The 17870-nt window shown below is 64.8% G+C and overlaps 1 protein-coding gene across 5 annotated transcripts in view; it reads left to right on the top strand.

Annotated features, from left to right (window-relative positions):
* Positions 1-221: 221 nt before the first annotated feature.
* The window catches only part of LOC140388239 (DDB1- and CUL4-associated factor 1-like), a 187334-nt gene continuing 169685 nt past the window's right edge, over positions 222-17870 (top strand). For 3 of the 5 annotated variants that reach the window (XM_072472071.1, XM_072472075.1, XM_072472074.1), the window contains exon 1: positions 234-327. The gene's annotated coding sequence lies outside the window, so the exon portion shown is untranslated. Of the gene's footprint in view, positions 328-17870 lie in introns of all 5 variants that reach the window. The other 2 variants (XM_072472072.1, XM_072472073.1) reach the window with 1 other exon arrangement.

Below are 17870 nucleotides of genomic sequence, written 5' to 3'. Positions count from 1 at the left end.
AAATCAGAATATGAGCCCAATGCACCAGTCTGGAAATTCAACTAGAAATACAATGCAATAGGAATCATATTGTGTGGAAGTACGGTCACTCTTGGCCAAGAGGGTACAAGGCTGAATTCTCTCCTGGCACATGGGGAGTGAAGCAGACTGCGAGCGCACGCGCAGCGATGACAGGACTACAGCTCCCATCCTGCCCGAGGAGGCACGCAGGGACGTGCTTGCGTCACGGTGCGTGGCGCCGGCGCCATTACTTTGCGAGCGCGGAGCTGAGCGGCCGGGGGCCCGAGGCCGACAGCCAGACCGAGCTCAGCGCTGCTGGTTAACTAGGTAAGCAAGAGGCCACCATGGCGCGCACAAGTAGCAGGGCCTCGGAACTGGGGAGCGGCGGGGCAATAGCGAGCGCAGGGCGGCGGCTGGAGTCGGAGCACAGCCTGGCCGGGTACAGTGGGAAAGGCAGCGAGGACCGGCCTCCTGGCCGGCAGCCGCCCGGTAAACAGAGCCCCGGACAACACGTGGAGCACAGGGAGGCCCGAGGGGCCCGCGAACGCCGGCTGGGGAGGGGGGGGAGAGAGAGACTGCAGAGAGGAAGAGGCTTCATGGGGGAGGGGCAAAGGCGGCCAGTGGAGTGTGTGTGTGTGTGGAGGGAGGGACCAGTGGAGTGTGTGTGTGTGGAGGGAGGGACCAGTGGAGTGTGTGTGTGTGGAGGGAGGGACCAGTGGAGTGTGTGTGTGTGGAGGGAGGGACCAGTGGAGTGTGTGTGTGTGGAGGGAGGGACCAGTGGAGTGTGTGTGTGTGGAGGGAGGGACCAGTGGAGTGTGTGTGTGTGGAGGGAGGGACCAGTGGAGTGTGTGTGTGTGGAGGGAGGGACCAGTGGAGTGTGTGTGTGTGGAGGGAGGGACCAGTGGAGTGTGTGTGTGTGGAGGGAGGGACCAGTGGAGTGTGTGTGTGTGGAGGGAGGGACCAGTGGAGTGTGTGTGTGTGTGGAGGGAGGGACCAGTGGAGTGTGTGTGTGTGTGTGGAGGGAGGGACCAGTGGAGTGTGTGTGTGGAGGGAGGGACCAGTGGAGTGTGTGTGTGTGTGGAGGGAGGGACCAGTGGAGTGTGTGTGTGTGTGTGGAGGGAGGGACCAGTGGAGTGTGTGTGTGGAGGGAGGGACCAGTGGAGTGTGTGTGTGTGTGTGGAGGGAGGGACCAGTGGAGCGTGTGGAGGGAGGGACCAGTGGAGCGTGTGGAGGGAGGGACCAGTGGAGCGTGTGGAGGGAGGGACCAGTGGAGCGTGTGGAGGGAGGGACCAGTGGAGCGTGTGGAGGGAGGGACCAGTGGAGCGTGTGGAGGGAGGGACCAGTGGAGCGTGTGGAGGGAGGGACCAGTGGAGCGTGTGGAGGGAGGGACCAGTGGAGCGTGTGGAGGGAGGGACCAGTGGAGCGTGTGGAGGGAGGGACCAGTGGAGCGTGTGGAGGGAGGGACCAGTGGAGCGTGTGGAGGGAGGGACCAGTGGAGCGTGTGGAGGGAGGGACCAGTGGAGCGTGTGGAGGGAGGGACCAGTGGAGCGTGTGGAGGGAGGGACCAGTGGAGCGTGTGGAGGGAGGGACCAGTGGAGCGTGTGGAGGGAGGGACCAGTGGAGCGTGTGGAGGGAGGGACCAGTGGAGCGTGTGGAGGGAGGGACCAGTGGAGCGTGTGGAGGGAGGGACCAGTGGAGCGTGTGGAGGGAGGGACCAGTGGAGCGCGTGTGGAGGGAGGGACCAGTGGAGCGCGTGTGGAGGGAGGGACCAGTGGAGCGCGTGTGGAGGGAGGGACCAGTGGAGCGCGTGTGGAGGGAGGGACCAGTGGAGCGCGTGTGGAGGGAGGGACCAGTGGAGTGTGTGGAGGGAGGGACCAGTGGAGTGTGTGTGTGGAGGGAGGGACCAGTGGAGTGTGTGTGTGTGGAGGGACCAGTGGAGTGTGTGTGTGTGGAGGGACCAGTGGAGTGTGTGTGTGGAGGGAGGGACCAGTGGAGTGTGTGTGTGTGGAGGGAGGGACCAGTGGAGTGTGTGTGTGTGGAGGGAGGGACCAGTGGAGTGTGTGTGTGTGGAGGGAGGGACCAGTGGAGTGTGTGTGTGTGGAGAGAGGGACCAGTGGAGTGTGTGTGTGTGTGGAGGGAGGGACCAGTGGAGTGTGTGTGTGTGGAGGGAGGGACCAGTGGAGTATGTGTGGAGGGACCAGTGGAGTGACCAGGAGTGTGTGCGGAGGGACCAGTGGAGTGACCAGGAGTGTGTGCGGAGGGACCAGTGGAGTGACCAGGAGTGTGTGCGGAGGGACCAGTGGAGTGACCAGGAGTGTGGGCGGAGGGACCAGGAGTGTGTGTGTGTGTGTGTGTGTGGAGGGAGGGACCAGTGGAGTGTGTGTGTGGAGGGAGGGACCAGTGGAGTGTGTGTGTGGAGGGAGGGACCAGTGGAGTATGTGTGGAGGGACCAGTGGAGTGTGTGTGTGGAGGGAGGGACCAGTGGAGGGACCAGTGGAGTGTGTGGAGGGAGGGACCAGTGTAGTGTGTGTGGAGGGACCGGTGGAGTGTGTGTGGAGGGAGGGACCAGGAGTGTGTGTGGAGGGAGGGACCAGTGGAGTGTGTGTGGAGAGACCAGGAGTGTGTGTGGAGGGAGGGACCAGTGGAGTGTGTGTGTGTGTGTGGAGGGAGGGACCAGTGGAGTGTGTGTGTGTGTGTGGAGGGAGGGACCAGTGGAGTGTGTGTGTGTGTGTGGAGGGAGGGACCAGTGGAGTGTGTGTGTGTGGAGGGAGGGACCAGTGGAGTGTGTGTGTGTGGAGGGAGGGACCAGTGGAGTGTGTGTGTGGAGGGAGGGACCAGTGGAGTGTGTGTGTGGAGGGAGGGACCAGTGGAGTGTGTGTGTGGAGGGAGGGACCAGTGGAGTGTGTGTGTGTGTGTGGAGGGAGGGACCAGTGGAGTGTGTGGAGGGAGGGACCAGTGGAGCGTGTGGAGGGAGGGACCAGTGGAGCGTGTGGAGGGAGGGACCAGTGGAGCGTGTGGAGGGAGGGACCAGTGGAGCGTGTGGAGGGAGGGACCAGTGGAGCGTGTGGAGGGAGGGACCAGTGGAGCGTGTGGAGGGAGGGACCAGTGGAGCGTGTGGAGGGAGGGACCAGTGGAGCGTGTGGAGGGAGGGACCAGTGGAGCGTGTGGAGGGAGGGACCAGTGGAGCGTGTGGAGGGAGGGACCAGTGGAGCGTGTGGAGGGAGGGACCAGTGGAGCGTGTGGAGGGAGGGACCAGTGGAGCGTGTGGAGGGAGGGACCAGTGGAGCGTGTGGAGGGAGGGACCAGTGGAGCGTGTGGAGGGAGGGACCAGTGGAGCGTGTGGAGGGAGGGACCAGTGGAGCGTGTGGAGGGAGGGACCAGTGGAGTGTGTGGAGGGAGGGACCAGTGGAGTGTGTGGAGGGAGGGACCAGTGGAGTGTGTGTGGAGGGAGGGACCAGTGGAGTGTGTGTGTGTGGAGGGACCAGTGGAGTGTGTGTGTGTGGAGGGAGGGACCAGTGGAGTGTGTGTGTGTGGAGGGAGGGACCAGTGGAGTGTGTGTGTGTGGAGGGAGGGACCAGTGGAGTGTGTGTGTGTGGAGGGAGGGACCAGTGGAGTGTGTGTGTGTGGAGGGAGGGACCAGTGGAGTGTGTGTATGTGTGGAGGGAGGGACCAGTGGAGTGTGTGTGTGTGGAGGGACCAGTGGAGTGACCAGGAGTGTGTGCGGAGGGACCAGTGGAGTGACCAGGAGTGTGTGCGGAGGGACCAGTGGAGTGACCAGGAGTGTGTGCGGAGGGACCAGTGGAGTGACCAGGAGTGTGTGCGGAGGGACCAGGAGTGTGTGTGTGTGTGGAGGGAGGGACCAGTGGAGTGTGTGTGTGGAGGGAGGGACCAGTGGAGTATGTGTGGAGGGACCAGTGGAGTGTGTGTGTGGAGGGAGGGACCAGTGGAGTGTGTGGAGGGAGGGACCAGTGTAGTGTGTGTGGAGGGACCGGTGGAGTGTGTGTGGAGGGACCAGGAGTGTGTGTGGAGGGAGGGACCAGTGGAGTGTGTGTGGAGAGACCAGGAGTGTGTGTGGAGGGAGGGACCAGTGGAGTGTGTGTGGAGAGACCAGTGGAGTGTGTGGAGGGTGGGAGGGACCAGTGGAGTGTGTGTGGAGGGAGGGAGGGACCAGTGGAGTGTGTGTGGAGGGACCAGGAGTGTGTGTGTGTGTGTGTGTGGAGGGACCAGTGGAGTGTGTGTGGAGGGACCAGTGGAGTGTGTGTGGAGGGACCAGTGGAGTGTGTGTGGAGGGACCAGTGGAGTGTGTGTGTGGAGGGACCAGTGGAGTGTGTGTGTGGAGGGACCAGTGGAGTGTGTGTGTGGAGGGACCAGTGGAGTGTGTGTGTGGAGGGACCAGTGGAGTGTGTGTGTGGAGGGACCAGTGGAGTGTGTGTGTGGAGGGACCAGTGGAGTGTGTGTGTGGAGGGACCAGTGGAGTGTGTGTGTGGAGGGACCAGTGGAGTGTGTGTGTGGAGGGACCAGTGGAGTGTGTGTGTGGAGGGACCAGTGGAGTGTGTGTGTGGAGGGATGTGGAGTGTGTGTGTGGAGGGACCAGTGGAGTGTGTGTGTGGAGGGACCAGTGGAGTGTGTGTGTGGAGGGACCAGTGGAGTGTGTGTGTGGAGGGACCAGTGGAGTGTGTGTGTGGAGGGACCAGTGGAGTGTGTGTGTGGAGGGACCAGTGGAGTGTGTGTGTGGAGGGACCAGTGGAGTGTGTGTGTGGAGGGACCAGTGGAGTGTGTGTGTGGAGGGACCAGTGGAGTGTGTGTGTGGAGGGACCAGTGGAGTGTGTGTGTGGAGGGACCAGTGGAGTGTGTGTGTGGAGGGACCAGTGGTGTGTGTGTGTGTGTGTGGAGGGAGGTGGTGTGTGTGTGTGTGTGTGGAGGGAGGTGGTGTGTGTGTGTGTGTGTGGAGGGAGGTGGTGTGTGTGTGTGTGTGTGTGGAGGGAGGTGGTGTGTGTGTGTGTGTGTGGAGGGAGGTGGTGTGTGTGTGTGTGTGTGGAGGGAGGTGGTGTGTGTGTGTGTGTGTGGAGGGAGGTGGTGTGTGTGTGTGTGTGGAGGGAGGTGGTGTGTGTGTGTGTGTGGAGGGAGGTGGTGTGTGTGTGTGTGTGGAGGGAGGGAGGTGGTGTGTGTGTGTGTGTGTGTGGAGGGAGGGAGGTGGTGTGTGTGTGGAGGGAGGTGGTGTGTGTGTGTGTGTGGAGGGAGGTGGTGTGTGTGTGTGTGTGTGTGTGGAGGGAGGTGGTGTGTGTGTGTGTGGAGGGAGGTGGTGTGTGTGTGTGTGTGGAGGGAGGTGGTGTGTGTGTGTGTGTGGAGGGAGGTGGTGTGTGTGTGTGTGTGGAGGGAGGTGGTGTGTGTGGAGGGAGGTGGTGTGTGTGGAGGGAGGTGGTGTGTGTGGAGGGAGGTGGTGTGTGTGGAGGGAGGTGGTGTGTGTGGAGGGAGGTGGTGTGTGTGGAGGGAGGTGGGGTGTGTGGAGGGAGGTGGGGTGTGTGGAGGGAGGTGGGGTGTGTGGAGGGAGGTGGTGTGTGTGGAGGGAGGTGGTGTGTGTGGAGGGAGGTGGTGTGTGTGGAGGGAGGTGGTGTGTGTGGAGGGAGGTGGGGTGTGTGGAGGGAGGTGGGGTGTGTGTGTGGAGGAAGGTGGTGTGTGGGTGGGTGTGGCGGAAGGTGGTGTGTGGGTGGGTGTGGCGGGAGGTGGTGTGTGGGTGGGTGTGGCGGGAGGTGGGGTGTGGGTGGGTGTGGCGGGAGGTGGGGTGTGGGTGGGTGAGGTGGGGTGTGGGTGGGTGTGGCGGGAGGTGGGGTGTGGGTGGGTGTGGCGGGAGGTGGGGTGTGGGTGGGTGTGGCGGGAGGTGGGGTGTGTGTGTGTGTGTGGAGGGAGGTGGGGTGTGTGTGGGGAGGGACCGGTGGAGGGAGGGTCCAGCGGAGTGTGTGTGGAGGGAGGGGCCAGTAGAGTGTGTGGAGGGAGGGGCCAGTGGAGGGAGGGGCCAGTGGAGTGTGTGGAGGGAGGGGCCAGTGGAGGGAGGGGCCAGGTGGTGTGTGTGGCGGGAGGTGGTGTGTGTGTGTGTGTGTGGCGGGAGGTGGTGTGTGTGTGTGTGTGGCGGGAGGTGGTGTGTGTGTGTGTGTGGCGGGAGGTGGTGTGTGTGTGTGGCGGGAGGTGGTGTGTGTGTGTGTGGCGGGAGGTGGTGTGTGTGTGTGTGTGTGTGGCGGGAGGTGGTGTGTGTGTGTGTGTGGCGGGAGGTGGTGTGTGTGTGTGTGTGTGTGGCGGGAGGTGGTGTGTGTGTGTGTGTGTGGCGGGAGGTGGTGTGTGTGTGTGTGTGTGGCGGGAGGTGGTGTGTGTGTGTGTGTGTGGCGGGAGGTGGTGTGTGTGTGTGGCGGGAGGTGGTGTGTGTGTGTGGCGGGAGGTGGTGTGTGTGTGTGGCGGGAGGTGGTGTGTGTGTGTGGCGGGAGGTGGTGTGTGTGTGTGGCGGGAGGTGGTGTGTGTGTGTGGCGGGAGGTGGTGTGTGTGTGTGGCGGGAGGTGGTGTGTGTGTGTGGCGGGAGGTGGTGTGTGTGTGTGGCGGGAGGTGGTGTGTGTGTGTGGCGGGAGGTGGTGTGTGTGTGTGTGTGTGTGGCGGGAGGTGGTGTGTGTGTGTGTGTGTGTGGCGGGAGGTGGTGTGTGGGTGTGGCGGGAGGTGGTGTGTGGGTGTGGCGGGAGGTGGTGTGTGGGTGTGGCGGGAGGTGGTGTGTGGGTGTGGCGGGAGGTGGTGTGTGGGTGTGGCGGGAGGTGGTGTGTGGGTGTGGCGGGAGGTGGTGTGTGGGTGTGGCGGGAGGTGGTGTGTGGGTGTGCGGGAGGTGGTGTGTGGGTGTGGCGGGAGGTGGTGTGTGGGTGTGGCGGGAGGTGGTGTGTGGGTGTGGCGGGAGGTGGTGTGTGGGTGTGGCGGGAGGTGGTGTGTGGGTGTGGCGGGAGGTGGTGTGTGGGTGTGGCGGGAGGTGGTGTGTGGGTGTGGCGGGAGGTGGTGTGTGGGTGTGGCGGGAGGTGGTGTGTGGGTGTGGCGGGAGGTGGTGTGTGGGTGTGGCGGGAGGTGGTGTGTGGGTGTGGCGGGAGGTGGTGTGTGGGTGTGGCGGGAGGTGGTGTGTGGGTGTGGCGGGAGGTGGTGTGTGGGTGTGGCGGGAGGTGGTGTGTGGGTGTGGCGGGAGGTGGTGTGTGGGTGTGGCGGGAGGTGGTGTGTGGGTGGGGCGGGAGGTGGTGGGTGGGTGGGGCGGGAGGTGGTGGGTGGGTGGGGCGGGAGGTGGTGGGTGGGTGGGGCGGGAGGTGGTGTGTGTGTGGGTGTGGCGGGAGGTGGTGTGGGTGTGGGTGTGGCGGGAGGTGGTGTGGGTGTGGGTGTGGCGGGAGGTGGTGTGGGTGTGGCAGGAGGTGGTGGGTGTGTGGGTGTGGCGGGAGGTGGTGGGTGTGTGGGTGTGGCGGGAGGTGGTGGGTGGGTGTGGCGGGAGGTGCTGGGTGGGTGTGGCGGGAGGTGGTGGGTGGGTGTGGCGGGAGGTGGTGGGTGGGTGTGGCGGGAGGTGGTGGGTGGGTGTGGAGGGAGGTGGTGGGTGGGTGTGGAGGGAGGTGGTGGGTGGGTGTGGAGGGAGGTGGTGGGTGGGTGTGGCGGGAGGTGGTGGGTGGGTGTGGCGGGAGGTGGTGGGTGGGTGTGGCGGGAGGTGGTGGGTGGGTGTGGCGGGAGGTGGTGGGTGGGTGTGGCGGGAGGTGGTGGGTGGGTGTGTGTGTGTGTGTGGAGGGAGGTGGTGTGTGTGTGTGTGTGGAGGGAGGTGGTGTGTGTGTGTGTGGAGGGAGGTGGTGTGTGTGGAGGGAGGTGGTGTGTGTGTGTGTGTGGAGGGAGGTGGTGTGTGTGTGTGTGTGTGTGGAGGGAGGTGGTGTGTGTGTGTGTGTGTGTGTGTGTGGAGGGAGGTGGTGTGTGTGTGTGTGTGTGTGGAGGGAGGTGGTGTGTGTGTGTGTGTGGAGGGAGGTGGTGTGTGTGTGTGTGTGTGTGTGTGGAGGGAGGTGGTGTGTGTGTGTGTGTGTGGAGGGAGGTGGTGTGTGTGTGTGTGTGTGGAGGGAGGTGGTGTGTGTGTGTGTGTGTGGAGGGAGGTGGTGTGTGTGTGTGTGTGTGTGTGGAGGGAGGTGGTGTGTGTGTGTGTGTGTGTGTGGAGGGAGGTGGTGTGTGTGTGTGTGTGTGTGTGTGGAGGGAGGTGGTGTGTGTGTGTGTGTGGAGGGAGGTGGTGTGTGTGTGTGTGTGGAGGGAGGTGGTGTGTGTGTGTGTGTGTGTGTGGAGGGAGGTGGTGTGTGTGTGTGTGTGTGTGTGGAGGGAGGTGGTGTGTGTGTGTGTGTGGAGGGAGGTGGTGTGTGTGTGTGTGTGGAGGGAGGTGGTGTGTGTGGAGGGAGGTGGTGTGTGTGTGTGTGTGTGTGGAGGGAGGTGGTGTGTGTGGAGGGAGGTGGTGTGTGTGTGTGTGTGTGTGTGTGTGGAGGGAGGTGGTGTGTGTGGAGGGAGGTGGTGTGTGTGGAGGGAGGTGGTGTGTGTGGAGGGAGGTGGTGTGTGTGTGTGTGTGTGTGTGTGTGGAGGGAGGTGGTGTGTGTGTGTGTGTGTGTGTGTGTGGAGGGAGGTGGTGTGTGTGTGTGTGTGTGTGTGGAGGGAGGTGGTGTGTGTGTGTGTGTGTGTGTGGAGGGAGGTGGTGTGTGTGTGTGTGGAGGGAGGTGGTGTGTGTGTGTGTGTGTGTGTGGAGGGAGGTGGTGTGTGTGTGTGTGTGTGTGTGTGTGTGTGTGGAGGGAGGTGGTGTGTGTGTGTGTGTGTGTGGAGGGAGGTGGTGTGTGTGTGTGTGTGTGGAGGGAGGTGGTTGTGTGTGTGTGTGTGTGGAGGGAGGTGGTGTGTGTGTGTGTGTGTGGAGGGAGGTTGTGTGTGTGTGTGTGGAGGGAGGTGGTGTGTGTGTGTGTGTGTGTGGAGGGAGGTGGTGTGTGTGTGTGTGTGTGTGTGTGTGTGTGTGGAGGGAGGTGGTGTGTGTGTGTGTGTGGAGGGAGGTGGTGTGTGTGTGTGTGTGTGTGGAGGGAGGTGGTGTGTGTGTGTGTGTGGAGGGAGGTGGTGTGTGTGTGTGTGTGTGTGTGTGTGGAGGGAGGTGGTGTGTGTGTGTGTGTGTGTGGAGGGAGGTGTGTGTGTGTGTGTGTGTGTGTGTGTGTGTGGAGGGAGGTGGTGTGTGTGTGTGTGTGTGTGTGGAGGGAGGTGGTGTGTGTGTGTGTGTGTGGAGGGAGGTGGTGTGTGTGTGTGTGTGTGTGGAGGGAGGTGGTGTGTGTGTGTGTGTGTGTGGAGGGAGGTGGTGTGTGTGTGTGTGTGTGTGTGGAGGGAGGTGGTGTGTGTGTGTGTGTGTGTGTGTGTGGAGGGAGGTGGTGTGTGTGTGTGTGTGTGGAGGGAGGTGGTGTGTGTGTGTGTGTGGAGGGAGGTGGTGTGTGTGTGTGTGTGTGTGTGGAGGGAGGTGGTGTGTGTGTGTGTGTGTGTGTGGAGGGAGGTGGTGTGTGTGTGTGTGTGTGTGTGGAGGGAGGTGGTGTGTGTGTGTGTGTGTGTGTGGAGGGAGGTGGTGTGTGTGTGTGTGTGTGTGTGTGGAGGGAGGTGGTGTGTGTGTGTGTGGAGGGAGGTGGTGTGTGTGTGTGTGGAGGGAGGTGGTGTGTGTGTGTGTGTGTGTGGAGGGAGGTGGTGTGTGTGTGTGTGTGTGTGTGTGGAGGGAGGTGGTGTGTGTGTGTGTGTGTGTGTGTGGAGGGAGGTGGTGTGTGTGTGTGTGTGTGTGTGTGTGTGTGGAGGGAGGTGGTGTGTGTGTGTGTGGAGGGAGGTGGTGTGTGTGTGTGTGTGGAGGGAGGTGGTGTGTGTGTGTGTGTGGAGGGAGGTGGTGTGTGTGTGTGTGTGTGGAGGGAGGTGGTGTGTGTGTGTGTGTGTGGAGGGAGGTGGTGTGTGTGTGTGTGGAGGGAGGTGGTGTGTGTGTGTGTGGAGGGAGGTGGTGTGTGTGTGTGTGTGTGTGTGTGTGGAGGGAGGTGGTGTGTGTGTGTGTGTGTGTGTGTGGAGGGAGGTGGTGTGTGTGTGTGTGTGTGTGGAGGGAGGTTGTGTGTGTGTGTGTGTGTGGAGGGAGGTGGTGTGTGTGTGTGTGTGGAGGGAGGTGGTGTGTGTGTGTGTGGAGGGAGGTGGTGTGTGTGTGTGTGTGTGGAGGGAGGTGGTGTGTGTGTGTGTGTGTGTGTGTGGAGGGAGGTGGTGTGTGTGTGTGTGTGTGTGTGTGTGTGTGTGTGTGGAGGGAGGTGGTGTGTGTGTGTGTGTGTGTGTGGAGGGAGGTGGTGTGTGTGTGTGTGTGGAGGGAGGTGGTGTGTGTGTGTGTGTGTGTGTGTGGAGGGAGGTGGTGTGTGTGTGTGTGTGTGGAGGGAGGTGGTGTGTGTGTGTGTGTGTGTGTGTGTGGAGGGAGGTGGTGTGTGTGTGTGTGTGTGTGGAGGGAGGTGGTGTGTGTGTGTGTGTGTGTGTGGAGGGAGGTGGTGTGTGTGTGTGTGTGTGTGTGTGTGTGGAGGGAGGTGGTGTGTGTGTGTGTGTGTGTGTGTGTGTGTGTGGAGGGAGGTGGTGTGTGTGTGTGTGTGTGTGTGTGGAGGGAGGTGGTGTGTGTGTGTGTGTGTGTGTGTGGAGGGAGGTGGTGTGTGTGTGTGTGTGTGTGGAGGGAGGTGGTGTGTGTGTGTGTGTGGAGGGAGGTGGTGTGTGTGTGTGTGTGTGTGGAGGGAGGTGGTGTGTGTGTGTGTGTGTGTGTGTGGAGGGAGGTGGTGTGTGTGTGTGTGTGTGTGTGGAGGGAGGTGGTGTGTGTGTGTGTGTGTGTGTGTGGAGGGAGGTGGTGTGTGTGTGTGTGTGTGGAGGGAGGTGGTGTGTGTGTGTGTGTGTGTGTGTGTGGAGGGAGGTGGTGTGTGTGTGTGTGTGTGGAGGGAGGTGGTGTGTGTGTGTGTGTGTGGAGGGAGGTGGTGTGTGTGTGTGTGTGTGGAGGGAGGTGGTGTGTGTGTGTGTGTGTGTGTGGAGGGAGGTGGTGTGTGTGTGTGTGTGGAGGGAGGTGTGGGTGTGGCGGGAGGTGGTGTGGGTGTGGCGGGAGGTGGTGTGGGTGTGGCGGGAGGTGGTGTGTGGGTGGGTGTGGCGGGAGGTGGTGTGTGGGTGGGTGTGGCGGGAGGTGGTGTGTGGGTGGGTGTGGCGGGAGGTGGTGTGTGGGTGGGTGTGGCGGGAGGTGGTGTGTGGGTGGGTGTGGCGCGAGGTGGTGTGTGGGTGGGTGTGGCGCGAGGTGGTGTGTGGGTGGGTGTGGCGCGAGGTGGTGTGTGGGTGGGTGTGGCGCGAGGTGGTGTGTGGGTGGGTGTGGCGGGAGGTGGTGTGTGGGTGGGTGTGGCGGGAGGTGGTGTGTGGGTGGGTGTGGCGGGAGGTGGTGTGTGGGTGGGTGTGGCGGGAGGTGGTGTGTGGGTGGGAGGTGGGGTGTGGGTGGGAGGTGGGGTGTGGGTGGGTGTGGCGGGAGGTGGGGTGTGGCGGGAGGTGGGGTGTGGCGGGAGGTGGGGTGTGGCGGGAGGTGGGGTGTGGGTGGGAGTGGCGGGAGGTGGGGTGTGGGTGGGAGTGGCGGGAGGTGGGGTGTGGGTGGGTGTGGCGGGAGGTGGGGTGTGGGTGGGTGTGGCGGGAGGTGGGGTGTGGGTGGGTGTGGCGGGAGGTGGGGTGTGGGTGGGTGTGGCGGGAGGTGGGGTGTGGGTGGGTGGGTGTGGCGGGAGGTGGGGTGTGGGTGGGTGGGTGTGGCGGGAGGTGGGGTGTGGGTGGGTGTGGCGGGAGGTGGGGTGGGTGTGGCGGGAGGTGGGGTGGGTGTGGCGGGAGGTGGGGTGGGTGGGTGTGGCGGGAGGTGGTGTGTGTGTGGGTGTGGCGGGAGGTGGTGTGGGTGTGGCGGGAGGTGGTGTGTGTGTGGGTGTGGCGGGAGGTGGTGTGTGGGTGGGTGTGGCGGGAGGTGGGGTGTGGGTGGGTGTGGCGGGAGGTGGGGTATGGGTGGGTGTGGCGGGAGGTGGGGTGTGGCGGGAGGTGGAGGGTGGCGGGAGGTGGGGTGTGGCGGGAGGTGGGGTGTGGCGGGAGGTGGGGTGTGGCGGGAGGTGGGGTGTGGCGGGAGGTGGCGGGAGGTGGGGTGTGGGTGGGTGGGTGTGGCGGGAGGTGGGGTGTGGGTGGGTGTGGCGGGAGGTGGGGTGTGGGTGTGGCGGGAGGTGGGTGTGGCGGGAGGTGGGTGTGGCGGGAGGTGGGTGTGGCGGGAGGTGGGTGTGGCGGGAGGTGGGTGTGGCGGGAGGTGGGTGTGGCGGGAGGTGGGTGTGGCGGGAGGTGGGTGTGGCGGGAGGTGGGTGTGGCGGGAGGTGGTTGGGGGGGGTTGGGTGTGGCGGGAGGTGGTGGGGGGGTGGGTGTGGCGGGAGGTGGTGGGTGTGGCGGGAGGTGGTGGGGGGGTGGGTGTGGCGGGAGGTGGTGGGGCGGTGGGTGTGGCGGGAGGTGGTGGGGGGGTGGGTGTGGCGGGAGGTGGTGTGTGGGTGGTGTGTGGGTGGGTGTAGCGGGAGGTGGTGTGTGGGTGGGTGTGGCGGGAGGTGGTGTGTGGGTGGGTGTGGCGGGAGGTGGTCTGTGGGTGGGTGTGGCGGGAGGTGGGGTGTGGCGGGAGGTGGGGTGTGGGTGGGTGTGGCGGGAGTTGGGGTGTGGGTGGGTGTGGCGGTAGGTGGGGTGTGGGTGGGTGTGGCGGGAGGTGAGGTGTGGGTGGGTGTGGCGGGGGGTGTGGGTGGGTGTGGCGGGAGGTGGGGTGTGGGTGGGTGTGGCGGGAGGTGGGGTGTGGGTGGGTGTGGCGGGAGGTGGGGTGTGGGTGGGTGTGGCGGGGGTGGGGTGTGGGTGGGTGTGGCGGGAGGTGGGGTGTGGGTGGGTGTGGCGGGAGGTGGGGTGTGGGTGGGTGTGGCGGGAGGTGGGTGGGTGTGGCGGGAGGTGGGGTGTGGGTGGGTGTGGCGGGAGGTGGGGTGTGGGTGGGTGTGGCGGGAGGTGGGGTGTGGGTGGGTGTGGCGGGAGGTGGGGTGTGGGTGGGTGTGGCGGGGGGTGGGGTGTGGCGGGAGGTGGGGTGTGGGTGGGTGTGGCGGGAGGTGGGGTGTGGGTGGGTGTGGCGGGAGGTGGGGTGTGGGTGGGTGTGGCGGGAGGTGGGGTGTGGGTGGGTGTGGCGGGAGGTGGGGTGTGGGTGGGTGTGGCGGGAGGTGGGGTGTGGGTGGGTGTGGCGGGAGGTGGGGTGTGGGTGGGTGTGGCGGGAGGTGGGGTGTGGGTGGGTGTGGCGGGAGGGTGTGGTGGGGGGGGTGGCGTGGGGTGGGTGGGGGGTGTGGGTGTGGTGGGGGGGGGTGGCGGGGGGGTGGGTGTGACGGGAGGTGGTGGGGGGGGTTGGGTGTGTGTGTGTGGAGGGAGGTGGGGTGTGTGTGTGGAGGGAGGTGGGGTGTGTGTGTGGAGGGAGGTGGGGTGTGTGTGTGGGGGAGGTGGGGTGTGTGTGTGTAGGGAGGTGGGGTGTGTGTGTGGAGGGACCGGTGGAGGGACCAGTGGAGTGCGTGTGGGTGGAGGGAGGGTCCAGCGGAGTGTGTGGAGGGAGGGGCCAGTGGAGTGTGTGGAGGGAGGGGCCAGTGGAGTGTGGAGGGAGGGGCCAGGTGGTGTGTGTGGAGGGAGGTGGTGTGTGTGTGTGGCGGGAGGTGGTGTGTGTGTGTATGTGTGTGTGTGTGTGTGGCGGGAGGTGGTGTGTGTGTGTGTGGCGGGAGGTGGTGTGTGTGTGTGTGTGGCGGGAGGTGGTGTGTGTGTGTGTGTGGCGGGAGGTGGTGTGTGTGTGTGTGTGGCGGGAGGTGTGTGTGTGTGGCGGGAGGTGTGTGTGTGTGGCGGGAGGTGTGTGTGTGTGGCGGGAGGTGTGTGTGTGTGGCGGGAGGTGTGTGTGTGTGTGGCGGGAGGTGTGTGTGTGTGTGGCGGGAGGTGTGTGTGTGTGTGGCGGGAGGTGTGTGTGTGTGTGGCGGGAGGTGTGTGTGTGTGTGGCGGGAGGTGTGTGTGTGTGTGGCGGGAGGTGTGTGTGTGTGTGGCGGGAGGTGTGTGTGTGTGTGGCGGGAGGTGTGTGTGTGTGTGGCGGGAGGTGTGTGTGTGTGTGGCGGGAGGTGTGTGTGTGTGTGGCGGGAGGTGTGTGTGTGTGTGGCGGGAGGTGTGTGTGTGTGTGGCGGGAGGTGTGTGTGTGTGTGGCGGGAGGTGTGTGTGTGTGTGGCGGGAGGTGTGTGTGTGTGTGGCGGGAGGTGTGTGTGTGTGTGGCGGGAGGTGTGTGTGTGTGTGGCGGGAGGTGTGTGTGTGTGGCGGGAGGTGTGTGTGTGTGGCGGGAGGTGTGTGTGTGTGGCGGGAGGTGTGTGTGTGTGGCGGGAGGTGTGTGTGTGTGGCGGGAGGTGTGTGTGTGTGGCGGGAGGTGTGTGTGTGTGGCGGGAGGTGTGTGTGTGTGGCGGGAGGTGTGTGTGTGTGGCGGGAGGTGTGTGTGTGTGGCGGGAGGTGTGTGTGTGTGGCGGGAGGTGTGTGGCGGGAGGTGTGTGTGTGTGGCGGGAGGTGTGTGTGTGTGGCGGGAGGTGTGTGTGTGTGGCGGGAGGTGTGTGTGTGTGGCGGGAGGTGTGTGTGTGTGGCGGGAGGTGTGTGTGTGTGGCGGGAGGTGTGTGTGTGTGGCGGGAGGTGTGTGTGTGTGGCGGGAGGTGTGTGTGTGTGGCGGGAGGTGTGTGTGTGTGGCGGGAGGTGTGTGTGTGTGGCGGGAGGTGGGGTGTGTGTGTGCGTGTGTGTGGCGGGAGGTGGGGTGTGTGTGTGCGTGTGTGTGGCGGGAGGTGGGGTGTGTGTGTGCGTGTGGGTGGAGGGAGGTGGGGTGTGTGTGTGCGTGTGGGTGGAGGGAGGTGGGGTGTGTGTGTGCGTGTGGGTGGAGGGAGGTGGGGTGGGGGTGCGTGTGGGTGGAGGGGGGTGGGGTGGGTGGAGTGGGGTGGGTGGAGGGAGGTGGGGTGGGTGGAGGGAGGTGGGGTGGGTGGAGGGAGGTGGGGTGGGTGGAGGGAGGTGGGGTGGGTGTGTGGGTGGAGGGAGGTGGGGTGGGTGTGTGGGTGGAGGGAGGTGGGGTGGGTGTGCGTGTGGGTGGAGGGAGGTGGGGTGGGTGTGCGTGTGGGTGGAGGGAGGTGGGGTGGGTGTGCGTGTGGGTGGAGGGAGGTGGGGTGGGTGTGTGGGTGGAGGGAGGTGGGGTGGGTGTGTGTGTGGGTGGAGGGGGGTGGGGTGGGTGGAGGGGGGTGGGGTGGGTGGAGGGAGGTGGGGTGGGTGTGTGGGTGGGTGGAGGGAGGTGGGGTGGGTGTGTGGTGGAGGGAGGTTGTGTGGGTGGAGGGAGGTGGGGTGGGTGTGTGGGTGGAGGGAGGTGGGGTGGGTGTGTGGGTGGAGGGAGGTGGGGTGGGTGTCTGGAGGGAGGTGGGGGGGTGTGTGTGGAGGGAGGTGGGGGGGGGTGTGGAGGGAGGTGGGGGGGACCAGTGGAGGGAGTGTGTGTGTGTGTGTTTGTGTGTGTGTGTGTGGAGGGAGGGGCCAGTGGTGTTTGTGTGGAGGGAGGGACCAGTGGTGTTTGTGTGGAGGGAGGGGCCAGAGGAGTGTGTGGGCGGAGGGAGGGGCGAGTGGAGTGTGTGTGGAGGGAGAGGCCAGTGGAGTGTGTCTGCGCGGAGGGAGGGACCAGTGGAGTGTGTGTGGAGGGAGGGGCCAGTGGAGTGTGTGGGCGGAGGGAGGGGGCGAGTGGAGTGTGCGCGGAGGGAGGGGCCAGTGGAGTGTGCGCGGAGGGAGGGGCCAGTGGAGTGTGCGCGGAGGGAGGGGCCAGTGGAGTGTGTGCGCGGAGGGAGGGGCCAGTGGAGTGTGTGCGCGGAGGGAGGGGCCAGTGGAGTGTGTGCGCGGAGGGAGGGGCCAGTGGAGTGTGTGCGCGGAGGGAGGGGCCAGTGGAGTGTGTGCGCGGAGGGAGGGGCCAGTGGAGTGTGCGCGCGGAGGGAGGGGCCAGTGGAGTGTGTGTGCGCGGAGGGAGGGGCCAGTGGAGTGTGTGTGCGCGGAGGGAGGGGCCAGTGGAGTGTTTGCGCGGGGGGAGGGGCCAGTGGAGTGTTTGCGCGGAGGGAGGGGCCAGTGGAGTGTGTGTGTGTGGAGGGAGGGGCCAGTGGAGTGTGTGCGCGGAGGGAGGGGCCAGTGGAGTGTTTGCGCGGAGGGAGGGGCCAGTGGAGTGTGTGCGCGGAGGGAGGGGCCAGTGGAGTGTGTGCGCGGAGGGAGGGGCCAGTGGAGTGTGTGCGCGGAGGGAGGGGCCAGTGGAGTGTGTGCGCGGAGGGAGGGGCCAGTGGAGTGTGTGCGCGGAGGGAGGGGCCAGTGGAGTGTGTGCGCGGAGGGAGGGGCCAGTGGAGTGTGTGCGCGGAGGGAGGGGCCAGTGGAGTGTGTGCGCGGAGGGAGGGGCCAGTGGAGTGTGTGCGCGGAGGGAGGGGCCAGTGGAGTGTGTGCGCGGAGGGAGGGGCCAGTGGAGTGTGTGCGCGGAGGGAGGGGCCAGTGGAGTGTGTGCGCGCGGAGGGAGGGGCCAGTGGAGTGTTTGCGTGGAGGGAGGGGCCAGTGGAGTGTTTGCGCGGAGGGAGGGGCCAGTGGAGTGTTTGCGCGGAGGGAGGGGCCAGTGGAGTGTGTGCGCGCGGAGGGAGGGGCCAGTGGAGTGTTTGCGCGGAGGGAGGGGCCAGTGGAGTGTTTGCGCGGAGGGAGGGGCCAGTGGAGTGTGTGTGTGCGGAGGGAGGGGTCAGTGGAGTGTGTGTGTGCGAAGGGAGGGGCCAGTGTAGTGTGTGTGCGGAGGGAAGGGCCAGTGGAGTGTGTGTGTGCGGAGGGAGGGGCCAGTGGAGTGTGTGTGCGGAGGGAGGGTCCAGTGGAGTGTGTGTGCGGAGGGAGGGTCCAGTGGAGTGTGTGTGCGGAGGGAGGGTCCAGTGGAGTGTGTGTGTGGAGGGAGGGTTGCGTGTGTGGAGGGTGGAGCTCAGGGCTGGATTCTCCGCCGTTGGGATGCTCCATTTTGCTTGCAGCCTGGGGGTTTCCCGACGTCGTGAGGCTGCCCCACAATGGGACCCTCCATTGACCAGCTGGCGAAATGGAGCTCCGCACCCCCCCTCACCCTGGCGTGCTGCCCAGAAATGTGGCGGGCTTTGGAGTGCCGTAAGGGGGGGCCCAGTGGAGCAAGGTGGGTGCGGAGCCGGTGGAGTGGGGGAAGGGCTGGTGGAGCACAGGGGGTGGGGTCAGTGTTACAGTGTAGTGGGTGGGGCAGCCAGTGGAGCACCAATTGGGGAGAGGGAGAATGCAGCGTGGATAGAGGGGGATTTGTGTGTGGGGGGGAGGTGGCGTAGAGGAGGAGAATCGGCAGTGGACAGGGGGGGCTGCGGTGTGAGGAGTGGTTCTGCGGAGCGTCCTCTCGGTGGAGGAGGTATGGTCTGGATGGCAGGGGGAGGCGGGGATTGTTGAACGAAGCAGTATTGGTCGAAGGAAAGCGATGTGTTTGTGTGCGATATGGGCTTCAGCAGGCGGAGAACCGATAGGATGAAGGATGTTGTGTGTTGAGTAGGGAGGGAAGGGAGTTGTGTACCCTTTGGCCAAGTGGTGCTGAGTTTGTAGTTCCTGTTGGTGTGAGCTCTTTATAGAATTCCTACAGTGCAGAAGGAGGCCATTCGGCCCATCAAGTCTGCAACTGCTGTTGGAAAGAGTACCCTACTTCAGCCCACACTTCCATCCTATGCACGTAACCCCACCAAACCTTTTTGACACCATGGGGCACTTTAACCGGCCAATCCACT

The sequence above is a fragment of the Scyliorhinus torazame genome, chromosome 13 (genome assembly GCF_047496885.1).
Source record: "Scyliorhinus torazame isolate Kashiwa2021f chromosome 13, sScyTor2.1, whole genome shotgun sequence".
NCBI classification, from domain to species: Eukaryota; Metazoa; Chordata; class Chondrichthyes; order Carcharhiniformes; family Scyliorhinidae; genus Scyliorhinus; species Scyliorhinus torazame.
The sequence above is the reverse complement of the archived record's forward strand: the minus strand, read 5'-3'. Positions and strand labels throughout refer to the sequence as shown.